Source organism: Tympanuchus pallidicinctus, unplaced genomic scaffold, assembly GCF_026119805.1.
Source record: "Tympanuchus pallidicinctus isolate F22 unplaced genomic scaffold, pur_lepc_1.0 scaffold5, whole genome shotgun sequence".
NCBI classification, from domain to species: domain Eukaryota; kingdom Metazoa; phylum Chordata; class Aves; order Galliformes; family Phasianidae; genus Tympanuchus; species Tympanuchus pallidicinctus.
Window position 1 is genome coordinate 37,257,416 of NW_026294769.1, and position 19,523 is coordinate 37,276,938.

At 36.0% G+C, this 19,523-nt stretch overlaps 1 long non-coding RNA gene across 1 annotated transcript; it reads right to left on the reverse strand.

Annotated features, from left to right (window-relative positions):
• Window positions 1-1,163: 1,163 nt before the first annotated feature.
• Window positions 1,164-6,872, reverse strand: LOC128090903 (uncharacterized). The gene is made up of 4 exons (XR_008211140.1): window positions 6,786-6,872; window positions 3,396-3,564; window positions 2,596-2,673; window positions 1,164-1,573 (listed from the first exon to the last, which is right to left on the reverse strand). It is a non-coding gene; the product is annotated as an uncharacterized LOC128090903 (long non-coding RNA).
• Window positions 6,873-19,523: the final 12,651 nt, after the last annotated feature.

A 19,523-nucleotide genomic window follows, 5' to 3' on the forward strand; every position in this document is an offset into this window, starting at 1 on the left:
TATGTACCAGAAATTTTATTGCTCTCCATACTGAATGGATTATAAGATTCATACAGGTGTTATACAGTTTGTCTTCTAGCTGATGACAATACATCCAAATACCTAACAAAGTACCATAGTGTTGCAAGAACAACTCACCAGACCATGTAATTAATTGGAGTTGAAACTTTTTGAGAGGAGTGATGTACAGTGAAAAGAAAGGATTCCTTAGTTCTAGCCTCACTATTATTGTATGAAGTCTTCATAAACAACAGGGCCAACACAATTTGTTGTAATCAAACTACTGTAGTAGTCTGTACTGTAGTATCTTGACCTCCTCCTATTACCACTTTCTCCTAGCTTTTCCATCTCAAGTATCCACTGAAGGAAACGCTATTTCACTCTGCAGCTTTTTAGACATGTAAGTATTTGTTTATTTAGAAATATGTTGACTAGAGTAAAATTAAAACACACTCAACCGTCAAGAATGCAGGTGTAATAGCAAACACTATGTCCCACTCCAGGAAGGGCAGCCCTAAATAGAGAAATATTATCTCTTCAGTTCTATTCTTTACATCAGACATGCCTCATGAAAGAGAGGCCTGGATAAAGTACATCCAGGCAGTATAAAAATATCATTACTATGCAGTAGTAACTTATTTCAATACAGTCTGAGAGATCTCCTCAAAAAAAGTTGTATGGATAAGCTTTATGTTTTTTTTCCCCCCCCCAAGGTATTTGGAGCAATTGTTCTTGCTATGACTGTTTCATGTGAAAAAGTAAGGGAACGCATACCTGTTTCCAGGAGGAGGTGAAGACTGGTTGAGGTTAGAAGTGACCTCTGGATCCATCTGGTCCAACCTGCTGCTCAAGCAGGGACAGCTAGAGCAGGGTGCACAGGCCCATGTCTGGATTCCATGTCTGTCTTTTGAAGATCTCCAAAGGAGACTCATGTTTTGTCTGGCTAACCTGTGCCAGTGCTCTGTCCCCCACACAGCAAAAGAATGTTTTCTGAGATGAAAAGGAAATCGGATGACAGCACTGACTTGTCCTCAAAAGTATGAGAATCATACTATATCTAAAAGAGGCTTTTGACTGTTGCAGTATTTTAGAATTTTACAGTTTTATCAAACAAGGTTTTTTTTCCCCCCCTATATCCATCCAGTTACATGGTAGATTATCTTCTGTTCATGGAGCAGAATAAGGGCCAAGGGAGATTTCACAGTGATTAAGTGCACAGCAGGTATTCTGCCAAAAATACGGGGCATACCATGTGGCTTGTGAGAAACATACTTATTCCCAAATGTATTTTGCAACTGCTGAAAGGAGAGAGGAGGTAAAAAACAAAGGGCCTGAGCAGATCAAGTAACAAATGTGCATTCTCCACAAGCAAGTGTGCTCCTTGAGAACACGTACTGCTTATGCCAAGCCAAAGAACTGGCTTCTAATATTCCAAGCAATAAACTGATAGAATTTTAATATTTTGTAAGTCATAAAGTCACAAAGAATAAGTAAGGTCACAATGAGTTTTCCATTTTTTCTTGCTATCATGAAATTGAAGGTTCTGAATGCATTTCTTTCTTCATTTGAAGATCTGGAAATTAAAACAAGACAAATGTTCTTCTTCAGGCTCTGTGAGACAATAACAAGCCATCAGTGAAAGTAGAAAAGCCTCCTGTTGATAATTCTTACTATTCCATATATTGTCCATATATAAATTCCTATATCAATTGCTTTACAGAAAAGCCAAATGCAATCAAAAAAAAAGGTTTACTGAGTTGGTTTAAAACGTGTATTTTCTTAATATATATATGTAATATATGTATTATATATATATATATAAGATACATGTATCTTATATATTTTTTATTATATAACATATATATATGCCTCAACTTTTGCAAACTTTTGCACAATCCTCTCTGTAACAAAACAAAGCTCATAACTCATTACCTAAAAGATTTCTTCCTTTCTCATGCAGGCATTTCAGTCAAGGCAACAACTTAATTTTAAAGGACGTCAAAGACTATAACAGAATGTTTTCCCATAGGTGACAGAAAGAAAAGACAAGAGCTTCTTTCTGCACATAAAATGCATTTTCGGGTGTGCTTTGTCTTGTTGACAAATACAACTTGTCAAAGAAGATGTATTTTTTCTAATTGCAAAACTGATGGTCTGTAAATTATTCCATATTTTCTTTCAGCTTCACTTCTTAATTATTAGAAGGCAAAGCTCAGGAAACAGCAATTCTTCAGAAAAAAAGTAGTTTCTTTCATACAAACTTGTAATGAATTAGAAAAAATCCTGTTGAGAATAGCTATCATCTCCAGATCAGTCAGGGTCATGAGCTTTGCCAATGTACAAAACAAGTAACATTCACAGGAGAATACAGAAGAGTTCTCATTAGCAAATCAATACAGCAAATGGATTAAGTTTTCTGACATTCATTTTAATGATGGAAATCCACATCATTAACTTGGAATGGGATTTTCTGTGTTCTGTAGTCTCAATCTAGTTTTCAAGGGTGAATCAATAACTGTGAAGAAAAGCTGAAGGCCAGTATACAAATTTCACCTGATTATAGGTACATTCAGCAGTATCACCAATAACAAATACCTTTTTCTTCACTTTGAAGTAGAGAATGTGATGTTAATTCAGGTTTAAGGTTGAGTGTCCTCCAGCTTTCTCCTAAATCTTGGAGTTAAAAACAAGGTCAACTCTTGAGATACAGACATTACCTACAGGAAATGGATGTTGCAAAATTGCAAATCGTCTCACTTAACCTATAAAGTATTCTTGCTCTTGACATCATTTAAAACATAAAATGCATCTTTCACCATCAATTCCCAGAGCTATACAATACCCTAGTTAAAATAATAATTATTATAATGCCATACAATGTAAAAGTGAGCGCTAAAAAATTACTTCAGCATTAATTGATGGGACACAGATGCTGCAGCTTAGAGAAGAACAACATGGTCAACAGAAATCTTTTTATTTGCATTACATAATTGTTTTGCTGGTTCGCTTAGCCTAAAAAATAGTCTTTTGTTCTTATAGTTTAAATACTGAATAAATGGATTAATTCCTTCATAAAGAAGCTGAGATAAATACACCTAGCTATAGGAAGGGAAAGAGTTTTTACTGAAGAAGTAAGAAATCAAACAATTTTGCCAAATATTATACCTTTACTTACATCCAGTGCTTGCAGTGAAGCATGAATAATAATAAGTATTGAATTTAAATAAATTGTGACTACTCTCACAGGAACAGAGGAACTTCCTGATGTATTACCTGAAAGGTGCACAAATTTGTTCTAAAAGTATTAGGAATTCTCCTCGGCTGCTTAGAAAGGAACTACACGATCCGGGGGGCAGTCATTTGCTTCTCTCTTCTAGAGCTGAGATTTCACATACCTGCCATGGATTCTATGCTCTCTGGTGCCCACACATGATCTCTTAGCCTTGCAGTAGCATTGAGCATCTTCCTGGGATCTTAATCTCGCTAAAGCAACTGGCACCCCAAGCAAAGGCAACACACGGTGCACATTACAGCAGCAATCAAATCGAATGAATCAGGCTGTAACTGCAAAGTTAAACAGAAGAGGTAAGGAGCATGGTGAATAAAAGCCACTCTTATTTCAGGTAAGAGGAATACGCTAATAAGACCTGTTTATAAAAACGTTAGCCCCTTTCTTCATGAGATGAGTTTAACACTGTTTTTAATTAAAATTGTTATCACTTGGAGCAGAATTTGCACTCATCCTTTATCCTGTTTGTTACATTGAGAAACAGAAATATTTTGATCAAATGTTGTAACAGTGTTTATTTTCACACATCACCATCCATAAAATCAGTCCATGCAATCTCTTCAACTATAAAGCTTTTCAAAAAGCAGAGGGGCAGGAGGGAATTAAAAAAAAAAAAAAAAAAAAAAAAAAGACAGGCAGAACTGTCCTTGCATGTATAAGCAATTATCAAAGTCAGAAGCAATTGTTATTGTTGAAATCACACTCAAACTCCATTCCTGTATCCTGAAGAAACTGCTTTGAAGTTAAGATGTATTAGACCATGAGGACTCAAAGTAGGCACTAGGAAATGAAATTGCTAGCTCCAAGTTATTAATATGTCACTTTAATGCCATTCATTTAATGTGTGAGGGTTTTTTAATACAAAAGTTGAAATAATCCCATCCTTCTGTTGAAAGAATAAAAACTACAGTACTTACTGTAACTGTTTCTTTCCTTTTTTTTTTTTTATCCAGCTACAAAGGAAAGGAATTACAGACATAGCAGAATTTTAAAAGTTCAGCATCTTCATTACATTTTTGAAGCTGTACAAAGTATATTTTTACGCAACCAACAATAATTATTTCGGTAGTCATTCCAGGTCTTTGAACAGTTCCCACTACAATCTCAACTTTACACAATACCTTGCAGTGCTTATATGAGCCGATGACAAAGGAAAGGCCTCCTCATTTCCAATTCTAAATCAGAAAGAGAGCCAATATGTCAAACAGGTTTTATGTCTAGTAAAGACGAGATTAGGATCTGGATATCCTTCTTGGCTACTTTTCATCCTATAGCCATTAGAAAATTCCATATGGTATATAATAAACTGTTATGAAATTACACTGTACCCTTATGTAATTCATCAGTGGTGCTTAGAGATATGCATGAATGCTTGTGATGAATGCAGATGAATGCAGCAGTGGGAACTGCACTCTCTCTGTGCCGCCTGACAGGGAAAAGAAACAGTAAATTTCCTGCAGCAATCAAGAAAGAAGGAAAGGAACTGAAGTGCCCATTTCTTGTCAGATATCAATGCTATAAACTTTAAACAAAAGCAACTTCATCTGAGCTAGCTATCTGTGGAATATCAAGGGATAAAATACTGTAAATATCTAACACAGTAAATAGCAGGAGAAGCTAGTGGAGCCCCTAGTCTTAGTTCCCACTTCATGTGGGAAACGCAAGTCTTCTCAGTCAGCGCCTTCCCTCTGAAAGCAATGATTTTGCAGCATGAGCATAACTGGAAACTAGGATAGGATCAAGAACATATTTATCATTTCAAAGTTAAACCCATCCTTTCCCTTAAACATAACTACTGTGCTACTGCCTCCCCAGGAGCAGAACAGGAGAAGATCCAGACAAGATTTCAGGGAGGCAGCCAGTTCCAGATGATGCCATGACCTTTGGGACCTGCCCCAAGACCACTGGGAGAGCACTCCATGCAGAACAGACCCGGCTGCACACAATTCTCTGGTAAGATAATTGAAACTATACATGTGTGGACTCTCCTCAAAAACTGCATGACCTTCACTGTTACTTCTTTACACTATGCAGTCATCTTACTGTACTAAGAGATTATCTATTAATATTTTAACAATATTTGCTTAATACTACAATATTATTACGTAATCATTAGCATTATGATACTATATAACAATACTAACTTGGAAAACACTAACTTAGTTCAGAAAAATACATAAGTTAAATCTAACTAGACTCTGAGACCAGATTGGATATGCTATATACTTAACATTTGCACTTACAGGAATTCCATGTTGCTTCATGAAACACATGTTCTATTTATTTCAACAAGAATATTAATGCTATTGTTGACTTATTTCCCAAAGGTGCTGGGAAATTGCACTAACATTTTAGAGGTACTTTGCAATAATAAAAAAAATGATGAATTATTCTCAGTTAACATGATTAGTTCTCACTCTGATCCACTTATTATATAGAAATAAACTCACATAAACATACAAACTTGTCTCTTTTTTTTTATTTATACCTTTTGTATACTGCTAAAATACGTATAGTATGTAGTCTGAAAACCAAATACACACTTCTTAATAGCATTAATCATCATCATGACATTTGATTGATGTGAAAAGATGAATCTAAAAAAAAAAAAATCTGAAATTTATCCTTATTATCTAAATGAGTTTAGCTCAAGTTTCTAAGTCAAGTCAAATGGTTCAGACTGGTATTTGCGTATTCACAGTTCAGATAAAGAGATGCAACTAAAAAACAAAATACACAACTACAACAAAAAACAACTTACTAATCTAGTGAACTTCTTATCAAAGTTTAAATAGTTCAGAACACAACGCACCAGGTAGCATCAAGAAATTCTGGAATGTTTGGTTTTTTTTTTCAGTGTATCCTATGCCACACATAAGAAGAGAACACAGACGTTTACTTTACTGAGATGACATGTGGTAAGTCAATATTTGCTATATCTTGTTTGCTTTCACCGAAGCCTGAGACTGAATAGGCCAACTTATCTTGCTAACAGCTGACAACTTCAGAAAAGAGTCTACCTGGAAAGTTACTCTAAATTTCTTCCAAATGCAACTGAAAAAGCAAGCCTCACCTGTGCTAGCTTGCTAATCACAACCTGAATAACAGAACAACAAACCCAAACCATTCTCATAAACTCACTTCTTGATTATACATCATGAAAAAGGACTTGAAATTCATCAAAAATTTCTAAGCAAACTAGTAAGGAGAAAAAATATGAAAATGAAAATACCCTGTGTACAAAGAATAGAAAACAGCTATTGCCTCTTGCTTTCTGAAGACTTCATAACGCAACTTATTCTGTATATAACCAGAAACACATATAGATTCTTGAATGACTAGAAATGAACAAGATGAGACTTATTCCCTTCTCTTGGCACATTAGCTGCTCTGCTCACAAAGAAGCAAAATTCCTTCTGACAGGTTCTTAGCAATACTAGGCAAAGTATTCACAGGTAGGTCAATAGTCATATACAGAAAGAACAGCTGAACTCACTGAGCCGATGAAGGAGCTCTCTAGCTATGCAGCACTTCCTCTCAGGAAGTAGCATAAGTCCAAGAGATGCTTTCCCTTCAGTGGCTGGCCTTTATGTGAGCCCAGTGTAGTTTCACCCTGGGTCTATTCCTTTGTGGTCACATGAGGAGCACAGGTGCAAACAATCTGCCTGTGCTACCTGGGCCAACCACAGCCAGTGCTCAGTCACCAGTTCAAACCATGTCCTAACAATGCCCCTATGTCAGCACATTAACTTTCAACTCAGGCAGAACAGACTCTCCAAACAGAGACCAAAAGAATAGGGATTGCATCTGTTCTAGAACTTTCTTCTCCAAAGAGTAACAGTGAGACAGGACTCTAGTTTAGAACTGCTAGAAGCACAACAGCATCAGTAGCTAAGCTAAGAAAGTCAGAGAAAGAAAATACTTGGATGGCATCTGTTAAGGATGACCAGAGAGTACCAATGTTGTTATAACTGCTCTGTTACTTTGATAACTACGAACAGAAGTGCCAAACAGATTCTGGACATTGATTGGTAAAACTATACTAGAACATATGGATATCTAGATTATTACTTTTTAATTTTTATTTATTGGTCTGAATTCATACACATGCTGTTTGATTCTTTCCATCAGGACAAATCTTTAGTAATAGAGAGTCAAAGACAGTCACTGCACAGGACAATCAGTTGTTCAGTTCTTGGACACCTCAGAGAACCAACTGCATTTTCCTTGTGTTTACAACCCACTTATACAAAGGAGCTATGCTACTTGTAGAGACCTATTTCATAACAGCCCACAAATCAGTGATAAGCATGTTCATTTGACGTTTCTGGAAGAGAATATGGAAAAGTACATGCTAGACAAATTCTGTAAGCATTAATTTAAAGAAAACAAAAGAAAATAGGCACATCCCTGAAGTGTCGCCTTCCAGGACTGAGCAGTATCCACCTGCTGATGGAGACCAAACCATGGCAGCTAGTTCAGTCTCCAGCCTCCCTCGACTAGGCCACTGAGACTTGTACTATTTCATATTCTACAGGAAGGGCAACCCTTCATTTCAAAAGTTGCAGTTGTTTCCAATGAAAAGTAGTGAAAATGCATTACAGCATAGATCTGATCAGAGCAATATGATTCATGCAGACCAGAAAATTTCACTATCATGTATTGCTCTAGGTGTTGCATCATTTCTCATTTGCCCTTACACACACTCTAATAAAATCACTTCTGCTTGAATAAGAGTTCCCTGAGGACTGGATTTCATTATCAAGTTTGATGGCTGAATGCTTTCAACCTTCACCTTAGATCCGGACAGAGCACACAGTGAAGACATAATAACATAATAACTGTCCTGTTATCACTTACTGAAGAAGCGCAATGATATATTCATTGTATGCTTTTTCATTTTTACAGAATACTTGATTATGTTATGAATCATATTCTTTATTTTTCATATTCTTTATCTTCAGCATTAAAAAAACAAACAAACAAAAAAAAACATTAGCCAAATCCTCAAACTCCTGAAGCCACTTTAAAACAATTATTTTGAAAATAAATGAACTCTGTATTTATTCTATGTGCTTGTGATCTACCAAGCCTTTCAAGTTCAAAAGTCTTAGGTTTTTCACATACGTAAACAAGGTACTCTTAAAAAAAAGAAAAAAAAAAAAAACTTAGAAAGACTTTAATAGTAACCTCAAATATCATAACTATCCTCTTCAAGATCTGGTGACAACTGCCTCTTGTTTCTTTGCACAAAGAATTCCAGTCTTGTGTCATTTAAGCATCAACATTCAAAACTGGAGTTCTACAAATTTGTAGAATATAAATGCATATCAGGAGACACAATCTATCAAAATACATATCCAAAGTAAAACTGAGCCACTCTGATTTGAAGCTATAGCTATTCATCCAAAGAACAAAGGTGTTTAATGTTTTGAGTATAAATTTTTATCTTCTTCCAGTAAGAGAAGCATTCAAAGATAAGGACAGTGGAGAGAAAGGAATTTTTTTCCTCTCTAAACTTCTGCATGTATTTGAAAATGAAAATATTAAAACATCTCCCTTGAGCAAGTATTTGAAAGATATTACATATAAGCTAACCCAAAATACTTTTGGCCCTTACTTTTTGAAAATCAGATACTCATCAGGTTACAAATTATTATTTAGAAATAGAGGCTTGTGCTTCAATTTATCCTCCACTTTGGCCATTCTAGGATGTGAAATGTTCCTCCCTGACTCTCCTTTCCCTCTCACAAAAAAAAAAAAAAAAAAAAAAAAGTGTTGGAAAAACTTTTTTTCTTTCCACCACAGTATTAAAACTAAGAAAATATGAATCCCAAGTCAAGTAAGTTGAACACAATTGAATACTTGTCTTTGAGTATTAGACATTTAAAAAGTGTTTATCTACACTTATTTTTTCCCCAGTAAGTAATCTGTCAAGTGGTTTTTCACCACAAAACTCTCTGAAAAGAAACCAGAAAGCTTCAGTGAAAACAGAATATATGTTGTTACTTCTAAGAGCATTTCTTCAATGGCAGTCATAACAATCATACTTGCAAATTAAGTGATCCTGGAAACATTCCCAAACACTTCAACAAAATGTTCTGGAGCATCTTGTGTCTATAGTTATGAGCTTCCTTAGCATTCAAAAGTGAGTGGCTTAATGCTCACTCCATTCCCACTGGAATTGTTCCTGGGCCATTTTGATTGCTGAAATATACACTAAAGAATTATCTGTGAGAAAACTATTTTAAAGAGTACAGTCAGGAAAGATCTTAGTTACTGTTCTCCTTCCTATCGCAAAAAAACACACTGAAGAAAGGCCTTCTGTGGATGGTTCTTAGGTTAAAACTCCCTGGAGTACTACTGTATTAAGGCACAGTTCTTAATAAGTTGGTAAGTAATAGAGCAAGATCTCAAAGAGGCAGTAAGAATCACAGAATGGCCAGGGTTGGAAGGGACCTCAAGGATCATGAATCTCCAACCCCTACTCCCACATGCAGGACCACCAACCTCCACATTTAATACCAGACCAGGCTGCCCAGGGCCCCATCCAATCTGGACACCAAGAGAGCAGGCATTTCAAATGTCTAGGCTGAAAGGAGACACTAACTTTGAAAAACACAGAGCTGAAACAAGAAAATTAAGTTGCACTTCTGCTATGGGTACATCAGTAGGTTAACAGGTATAATTTCTGACAGAAGCATTTTTAGCTAGACATTAATCAATAAAAAAACTAAAAAATAACATTCTGAAAGGTAATTAATAGAAGAAAATTCATCACTGGAGGTTTTTAAATAAAGACATTTGGCATATATTTGTTTGGAATGGTTTAGTTAAAGCCAGTACTACCTGCAGACAGGAGGATGGGAGCCACAATATTTCAGTTTTTATTTGATCTCTATTTCTTATGATCTACTTTAAGTTTTCTTTCCCTAGGTTCTTAGAGATAACAGTACATAAAAGATATGGTTTAAGTCACTGCAAAGCAAAGCAAAGCAAACAAATCTGTACTCATATATAATTTTTTCTGTCTGAAGGTAGAACTCCAAAGCATGTGGCAAGGAAAGACAAATGCAGGGTTTGTTTTTAGCTTTTTTTTTTTTTTTAAGAAAGTTAACTTCATTTAAGTTTTCAGATTCTCCTGTATGGCTTAGGGACACAGACCTCCCAGGAGACAGACCATCTGTCCAACATTGGCAGTGCAGATCACCTTTCCAGCATTGTCCTATTTCAACACACTTGAATAAACAGAACAAGTTACTGCTTTAATTTTACTCCCAGCTCTGAGCGTGGAGACCGAGTTTGTGTTAACAAGGGTAAAGTTAAGAGAAAAGTACATTTGGGAAACTTTTCCCAAGTACACTTGAAGTTTAACCAAGGATATAAAAGAAAAAATATGCCAAGGGATACATTTTGCAGACTTACTTCTATTATTTCTAAATACAGATATGGTCTGCCAAGTGACTTTCTTAAGATTTGCAACTTCTATTAGAGTAGCTCTAGACTAATTTCTTACAACTGAGGAATTCCATACTTGCATAACAACCTCCACAAATAAGTTTCTATAACCATCTCAGAGGCATCGTGAATCATGTTAAACAAATTCCCATACAATTTTACTCTCTTCCATACTTGAAAATCATTTGAATTCCCCAATAAACATGAGTTTTCAGCATTTCCCAGCCCTACACTTGTTACACTTATAGCAGAGAAAAGAGATTAATGAAGAACACCTGGATGAAGGTAGACATTTCTCAGCTCATAGCACGGGGGATGGGGTATCCCATCCATCCATAGTAAGGAGTTGGAGGGCCAGTGAGAACAATTAAGAAAAACCAGTCACCCACAGGTATGGAAGCTTGGGGGATTGCTGTTACCCTAGATTTAGGGTAATTTATCATTTATGTGAGAGCAGCAGTCTGATCATAGAGTAGAGATTTCTTAAACCAGCATCCAAAGGATGAGGGGAAGTTGGACATACACAAAATCTGCCTCCTCACATCTCCTCACCCCAGAGACAAATGGCAGTAAAAGCAAAAGCAAACTTGAATACAGTATTATTCCTTGCAAGACTTTGGGTCTTTTGACCATAGCTTTGAAAATTCTCATTAATTATGCTCCTTCCCCAAGATAAGATACAGATTATAAATTCTCATCATGTAGAAAAGTCAACATAAATCAAGTGGTGTAAGGCCTCCAGCACGTTTTCTGTATACATTTCAGACATAAAAAGTCACTTAAGAAAATATTCTTTGTCATTTCCCTTTTTAAAAATGAACATACTGACATTGGTAGAATTAGAATCAAGCATCAACTAAATGTCTGACCTTGAAAATGTTACAGAAGTAGCACCATGAATATATTAAACGTTTTTCACTCATCTGAGCAGGCATGATACTATGAATTATGTAAAAACAAGCATCAATTTTTCAAAGCAATAGATATGACACCACAATATGCTGAAAACAAAGTACTTACATCGAATGAGACATGCAGTTGGTTTGCTCTAATGTGATGTAAACAGTATGTCTTTAAAATATTTAACAGATAGAAAAGATTTGATAGCTATACCTTGCAGTTTATATTTTATAAGAAATATTTTTAATGGCATTTAGTGTGACTATTCATGCTAATATTTTAGCATCTTGACAGCCAGGACAGATTTCCCCATTACTGGAGTCAGGCCACTACAGGGCTTATGGATTGTGTGCACTTCCCAATTTAATTCCATTTTGAGGAGATCAGAAGGATAATGAGAAAATAACAGAACTTATCTTTTCATCCCCTTAAGAAATGTTACGTAAAAAAAATTAATTTTAAAAGGCTTCTTTGACACTAAAAATTTACTAGAATATTAGTAGCAAGTTTACATCAGCATTTTAAGCAATAAACCTTACATAATCACTATGTTTTCTCCTTTTTGTCAAGAGCACCACCATGTTGCATCACAGCGAATACAGTCATAACTGCCCAGTGAAAACAACAAACTGAAAAGTAAGTCCTTCAGAAAATATTCTGTTTCTTTCACAGATTAGTTTCTGTTTGAAAATGAAAGAGTGTGGTAATAGTGGCATCATATTCAAAATGGCCATCACCAGTATTTAATTTCTCAGTAACCACTTGTAGTTTAACATATTTTTAGATAGAACATAAGGCTGTACATCTAATTAAGAATGCACAGAAAAGCGTGGTAATAAAGATATTTAATGGCACGTATTTGTGTAATTAACGAAAGCATTGATTTTTCCATTCAGCTTTTGAGCATTAGGATGTTGAGTTACTGTTATGCACAGTTTTAGCATAAGGGTAGAAGTATTTATCACAAACAAGCAAAATAATTAGTTTTGAGGCAGAGGAACTGGGGTTGTAAATATCAAAATAACAACAACAAGGATTTAAGAAAATGCCTGAGGGATATGTAACACAAATCAACTTTGTGGAAATATTCATCCTTGACTGTGTTCTGTTTCTTGTAGCATAGTAAGTGCTCTCACAGAGACTCAGATGAGAAAGAAACCTTCCAGAACACATCAGGACAGCTTCTCACTCAGCTTCTAGAAAGAAACACATTGTTTCTTTCTGTAAACATCTATATGTAAATGTAAATTGTAAATGTCTACACATTTAAGAATACTTTTCATCACTCTGTTCCCTAAATCCGTGGACTCAGGTAGCAGGATCACTGCCACACTACTGAGGACTGCCTTATCGTATCATCCAGCAGTACTGATCTGAATGGAACACAGCAGGACAGGAGGGCACAATCTAATTTTAACATGCTAGCTGTAGCACATAAAATGTTTATAAAGATTTCTTCTTGCTTGTCACATTTTATATTACTACAGGAAGGTGGACAGCACAAGGCTTCACAACTGGAGAACTGACTTGAGTCATAGTACAAGGTACAAGGGTCAGAATCACCAGCCAGTGTGATTTTGGGTAACAGATACTTGTGTTCATATCCTTCAGGAGATGTCATGAAAATAGGAATTGTTTGCCACCAGAAAACAGCTCGTGTAATTTTGGCCCACATTTGGTATCTTTGGAACCCTAACCCACCTGATCTAATTAAAAAGGAGACATCCTGCTTGTATTAATTTATAGTTACAGCAAAACTTTCTCTAACCTTAACATTAGAGAGGAAAGTTATTAGCTTTCCTAGGAAAGGCAGATACAATACATAACCTCATTAATGCTCTCTACCAACCTACATGCATTCTCAAAGTTAGTGAAAAATGTTTAAAAGAGATTTGTATTTTCCATACATTTTAGTGTTTTTGGCAGTAGAAAGGTTCTTCCCATCAAGTCAGTACTATCAGAATGTGAGAGAAACAGCCCTGATTCATATCCTGCCAGCATCAAGCCCATACATATTTTCCTTTTCATGCTCTATGATATTTGTTGATTGATTCTTATAAGTGTTGAAGGAAGACTGAAGAAATGCAGTGAAGTAGTGGCCTGGATAAAATCAAAGGTAACATTCCTACAGGCTTTGACAGAGGCAGAATTTCAGTACCAGCCCTCTGCTCTGCCTTTGGTGCATTTCTTTTCCCGTATTTTTTTTTTACTGGATTACATGCACACAGACTCACACTCTTCTATTATATCATATTTGAAGGCATAGTTGGAAATCAATTAATTTAATTTATTTTGTATTCTGCTTGCTAGTTGTAAACTGCAATGAAGATGTTGTCTGTGCTTGTACCAGATATTTTTTCCAATTATTAGTTTAGTTTATTCTAAGCATCTACACTGAGCCATTTGTGGGCTTGCACAGTTTTGGAAAGTATCATTTACTTTTCATGCTTGTATTCTTGAACTAAAAGCACTCACATAAAGTTAAATAGGGGCTATGGCTAAATTCTGGATGTGTTTATAGCATGGAAGAATAATGAGCCTTTGGAGTCCAGACTGACACGTTTAGGACCTCAGAAGCAGCAATAAGGTTAGAGAAGGTAAAGTAGAATGAAGGCAGGGATCAATAAAACATAAAATAGGATAGAGAGATTACTCATATGTCAGAACAAAGCATTCCCATATAGAAAAAAAGAAGTACACACTTTACTGTCTGTAGCTAATAAGTATGTGAAAAGGAAAATGAAAAGGAAATATGGTGACAGAAAAAAAAAAAAAAAAAAAAAAACAAAAAAAAACAAAAAAAAAAAAACGTGTGTGCAATTATTTAGTGAAACATTTAAATACCTTTAATGGTCTTATCACAAAACTGTATTTTTTTCCCCAGTGGAAAAATAAAATTGTCGTTTGGTTTGTTAGGTTGTTTTTTCTTGTTGTTGTTGTTTCAATGTTTTTTTTCTTTGTTTTGTTTTGTTTTTGCTATCCTTGCAAAGAGTCTACTTTCACTGAAAATGTTTACATTTTCACAAGGAAGTTGAAAAGCAAGAGTATTTGAGTGAATTTCTGAGTACTATTTTGACATCTTGTGTTTCTAATTATTTTTTATTCTATTTTTCAAATAAAAAGATAAACAATCTATAGCAGGCTGTTATCACAAGAACAACTCCTGGGACTTTTCTTTTCCAATGCAGGCAAGAACCTGGAAACTTCTGGAGAGATTCCTAGGAGTACTACACCCTAATATTGCCCTTCTTCTGTTATAAAACTTGTTACATACTTCCACTGAAAGTATGATCTTTCTCACACAGCCAACATGTGATTTGCAAGCCTAACCATTTTGAGTGCAACACTGAGCATACTAGCATACTATTGAGCATTCCTACCACAGATCGGACCAAAGTCACAATGCAGACCTGCACCCCCCACCACCACCCCCAGGCAGTTTGGAGGTCAAGTGAGGCTTCACAACCTAACATTCCCCCAGTATCTCAATAATTTCTCTGGTTGCAACTTTTGAAGGCATTAGATTTATAATTACTGAAAAAATGCTACACATTGAGAAAGATCTTAAGCAACGAACTGTGAATGGCAGTTCTTGGCTTCTATGTTTATGCACTGTAAACAAAGCAATTCACAATACTCTGTAAGTAGAAATAATTAATGAAGACAGTTGTGGTAAATAATAAATTTGAACATGTTTTTATGACAATTACAAGTGTCTAATCCAATTAGTACTCTGTAACAGATAGCTGAAACAGCCTTATTCACTTCTGTAGCTAGAAAACTCAATGGCTTTATTTTTTTATAAACAGCTTCTCTATAAATAAATAAATACAAATTAAATATTAATGAACCACTTTGCAATAGGTCTAATTTATACTAAAAACTAGTTGACAATCTTCATAGAGACTTACATTCCTAGAGAATTACAAAATTGTTTGAATGGATTTTGATAGATTGAATGCTATTCTGAACAGGTTAAAATTACCTATTAATTTTAGGCACATTGCCCTCTCTCCATTTTTACATTTTTTCTTAAGCTTTGGTTGTCCTGCTGTGCTTTGGCTGTGTATTTCTTCTCTAAAGTACTTTCTTAAAAACCAAAGCTTCATTGTCATAGTAGGATTTTGGTATTAGGTAAGGCGCAGTTTACAGCATACAAGACAGTTATATAACACACTTATAAATTTATACTGTACTATAATGCATCAACATAGCCTTAGCCACAATTACCAAAAGTCAAGAAGTCCCTCAGCTTAAAAGATACTGCTTATCATAAGCACTGTCTGCTTTTGACTACTGGTATGAAATATCCACCTAATTTTAAGATTACTTCAGAAGAGATCAAGTAGGAATGTGTTAAAATCTTAAAATCATAACAAAATTTAAATATTTTGTCTAATTTTTTATTTTAAATATGAAAGTAAATATTATTTCCTATGAGATAACAGCTGCACCAATTTCTATATATTCAACATGTGATTTTTTTTGTTAAATCTTACACAATCTATGAGTAAAATCTTAATTAAAAGTTTTTTTGTTTTTTTGGTTTTTTTATTCAAAACTCATCAGAGGGATTCTCGTATGTCTCATTAGAGAAGTGATTCATCTCTATTTATGGAAGATCTATGCAGCACAAATTAGCTAGCTCACTATACAGCATGCCATCATTCCAAGTTTATGAGTGGCAGGTGTTAGATTGCATGGACCCATTTTGCCAGAACACGTTTCCACCCTATTTCATCCCAACCTTGGGAAAGGATTCAACAATAGATGTGCCTGACAGGCTGATAGCAAAGACTAGACCTTCACCAGCACCACTTCCAAGAAATGATAAGTCTCTTTCCCATACATCTCCAGTAACACCATCTAATATCTTCACAACTAGCCAATTCCTCAGTTTAGTGATAATTAGAAACTTGTTTTTTCAGATTCTGAAAATACAAGTTTGCTGAAAATACATGCTTGTGCATTATTTAATTACTTAAAACTTCTCTAGCACAGTAAGAACAGAAAAGGAATTTCATGCAAGATGTAGTTAACAAAGTAACATACAGAAAACAGGACTGAGTTAAAGCACATTGCTGAATACTGTGAAGTAACTATTTCCTTATGGCAAGTGATTTAGAGTGACTCCGCCAAGAATTAACATGTGCTGTAAAACTTTATTTGCACCATTTTGATTTTCATTCTCAGAGATAATTTACTTTTAAAATATCTCAATAAGAAATAAACACACAATAAACAAAAAGTTACCTTACCTGGAACTGTAAAAAAAGTCAATACTGTGGAAAGCTGCCAACCCTGATGAATCAGTTCAGACAAATTGCTTTGATTAATGTTTCTGCTGGAACAGACCATCCAAGGGTTTACTTTGTGATCCAGCAGAGATCAGAAAGCACTATACACTATATGGTCTTTTAAAATACATCACAATCAGTTGAAACATGGGTAATTTTTCAAAGAAAAATAAAGGAGCCACTAGAGATTAAAGCATCTACTCTGAACGCCATATTGTCCTTAACATAAACAGAATTATGCACATGGTCTGGAGAAAATATAGTACATAATTAACATAGTTTTCAAACTGACAAAAAATATATTAAGTTCACTTAGTAAGTGTTAGTGGTGTTAAACTAAAATGGCATCAACACTAGAAGTAGTAGCTTTTAGTTCCATTAAGTTCATTAAGTTTTGTTCATTAAGTTCCTCTGAAATACAATAATCACACGATTCAAAATCTAGAGAATGGAGTAACAGATGTACTAAACTAGAATAATGACCATTGTAAATGTACCTTGCACTCCTCACATCTTCATTTTTAATTTCAGAAACTGTAAAATATAAGGCATTGGAAATATTTCTCAGTGCGATTTATTTTCTTTTGCAGTTCACTGTTTTGTTAATACATTTTAACTGGTATTCTAATGCTTTAGAGCTTTTTTTATTTTTTTGTTTAAGGACTAAATCTCTTACATAGGGTAGAAAGTTGCACAGATGACCTTCAGTAGCCTCGCATTTCACAAAATTGTGATTATGTTTGCATTTATACCCACATCACCTACCTAGCCCAGATGCTTGAATTTTCTTCACAGATACTCAAATGGTGCTGCACTTTGGATTTTTGATCAAAATAGCGTTGATAATGCACCAATATTTCAGTTGTTTCAGAGAAGTGGTTGCACAGAACCAAGGGCTTTTCAGCTTCTCACACTGCTCTGCCAGTGAGGAGCAGGGGGTACATGTGAGAATCCTTCGTTTTTTGTCTCAAAGCTTGCTTCCTGAAGTATTTCTTGTGATAACACTGACTTGTCTAGGAGATGAGTGATCGATGTTGCCGTGTAGCAATCAACATCACTGTGTGGACAATTTTAGCTGTTTACCTTCGGAAGATAGTGCTCAGGACTGTTTACTGGCAGAAGATCTGGCCTGTGACCAAATAATTCCAGCTTGCTATGGAAAACTGGGGGATGATACCATTGTATCCTGTGAAGGCAAGATACAAGTGAGCACCTCCCTGCTCCCTCTTATCTACTGGCAAGGCCGAGAAGATAGGAACAAAGGAGTTTCCACTGAGATCCCAAAGCCAGAAGCTGCCACTCCAAGGAGAGCTGACTCAACCACTTTGGATTTGAGCTGTCACTCCAAAGAGAGCTGACTCGACCACTTTGGAGCCATTGAAAAGGGGTCATCATCATAACTGTGGTCGTCATCATCGTCAACAGAACAACAATGCCTGACAACTCACCACTACTGAAGATCAGTGGCTGAACTACGAATCACACTGGACCCACGGTGGTGACTATCTCCCTCTTGTTGCCTACAAAGACTCTTTGCTTCTTCTTTCCTATCTTTTCTATCGTCCTCTTTCCCTTTCCCATTACCCTAATTCATAGTAATGTCCGTCCTCCCCTACCCTTCTCCCTAATTAAGATAAACTGGTGGGACCAACATTTGATCCGTTGTTTCTTAATCTCATGCTGGGCATATAGATATTAAAAGAACCTCTGCTCCCTCCTATAAATTCAAGCAGGACATTACACAAAGAACTGGGAGAGGACACAGCCAGGACAGCTGACCCAGACTACCCAAAGGACTCTCCTGTACCATCACGTGTCATGCTCAGTAATAAAATCTGGGAAAAAGAGGAAGGAGGGGAGTATGTTTAGAGTAATGGATTTTTCTTCCCAAGTAACCATTAAGCATGATTGTCCCTGCTTTTTTGGAAATGGCTGAGAGAAATGAAGAAATGTGAGCTCTGCAGAGAAGGACCAAGGTGTCCTGGTGGGTAACAGATTGGACATGAGCCAGTACTGTGCCCTTGTAGACAAGTAGGCCAGTGGCACTCTTGTTACATTAAAAAGTGCGTGGCCAGCATGTCTGGTAGGGCCACATCTGGAGTAGTGAGGCTCCGCGGTTAAAAAAAAAAAAGGATCTCCTTGAAGGAGTCCAGCAGAGGGGCCACAAAGATTATAAAGAGCCTGGAATGTCTCCTGCATGAGGAAAGACTGAGAAACCTAGGACTGTTCAGCCTGGGGAAAAGAAGACTGAGAAGGGATCCTATAACTACTTTAAAATATCTAAAGGGAATTGGAAGACAAATGGATAAGGCCAGGCTCTTCTCAGCAATAGGACAAAGAGCAATGGCCTAAAACTTGAACACAGGAAGTTCCATAAAACGCGTGGAAGAACTTATTTACATTAAGGGTGACACAGCACTGGATAAGGCTGCCCAGAGAGGTTGAGGAGTCTGCTTCCATGGAGATATTCAAGACTTTTCTGGACACCTACCCGTGCAACATATTGTAGGGTACCTGCTTAGGTAGAGGGGTTGGACGCTATGAATCTCTTGAGGTCCTTTTCAATACCTGCAATTCTG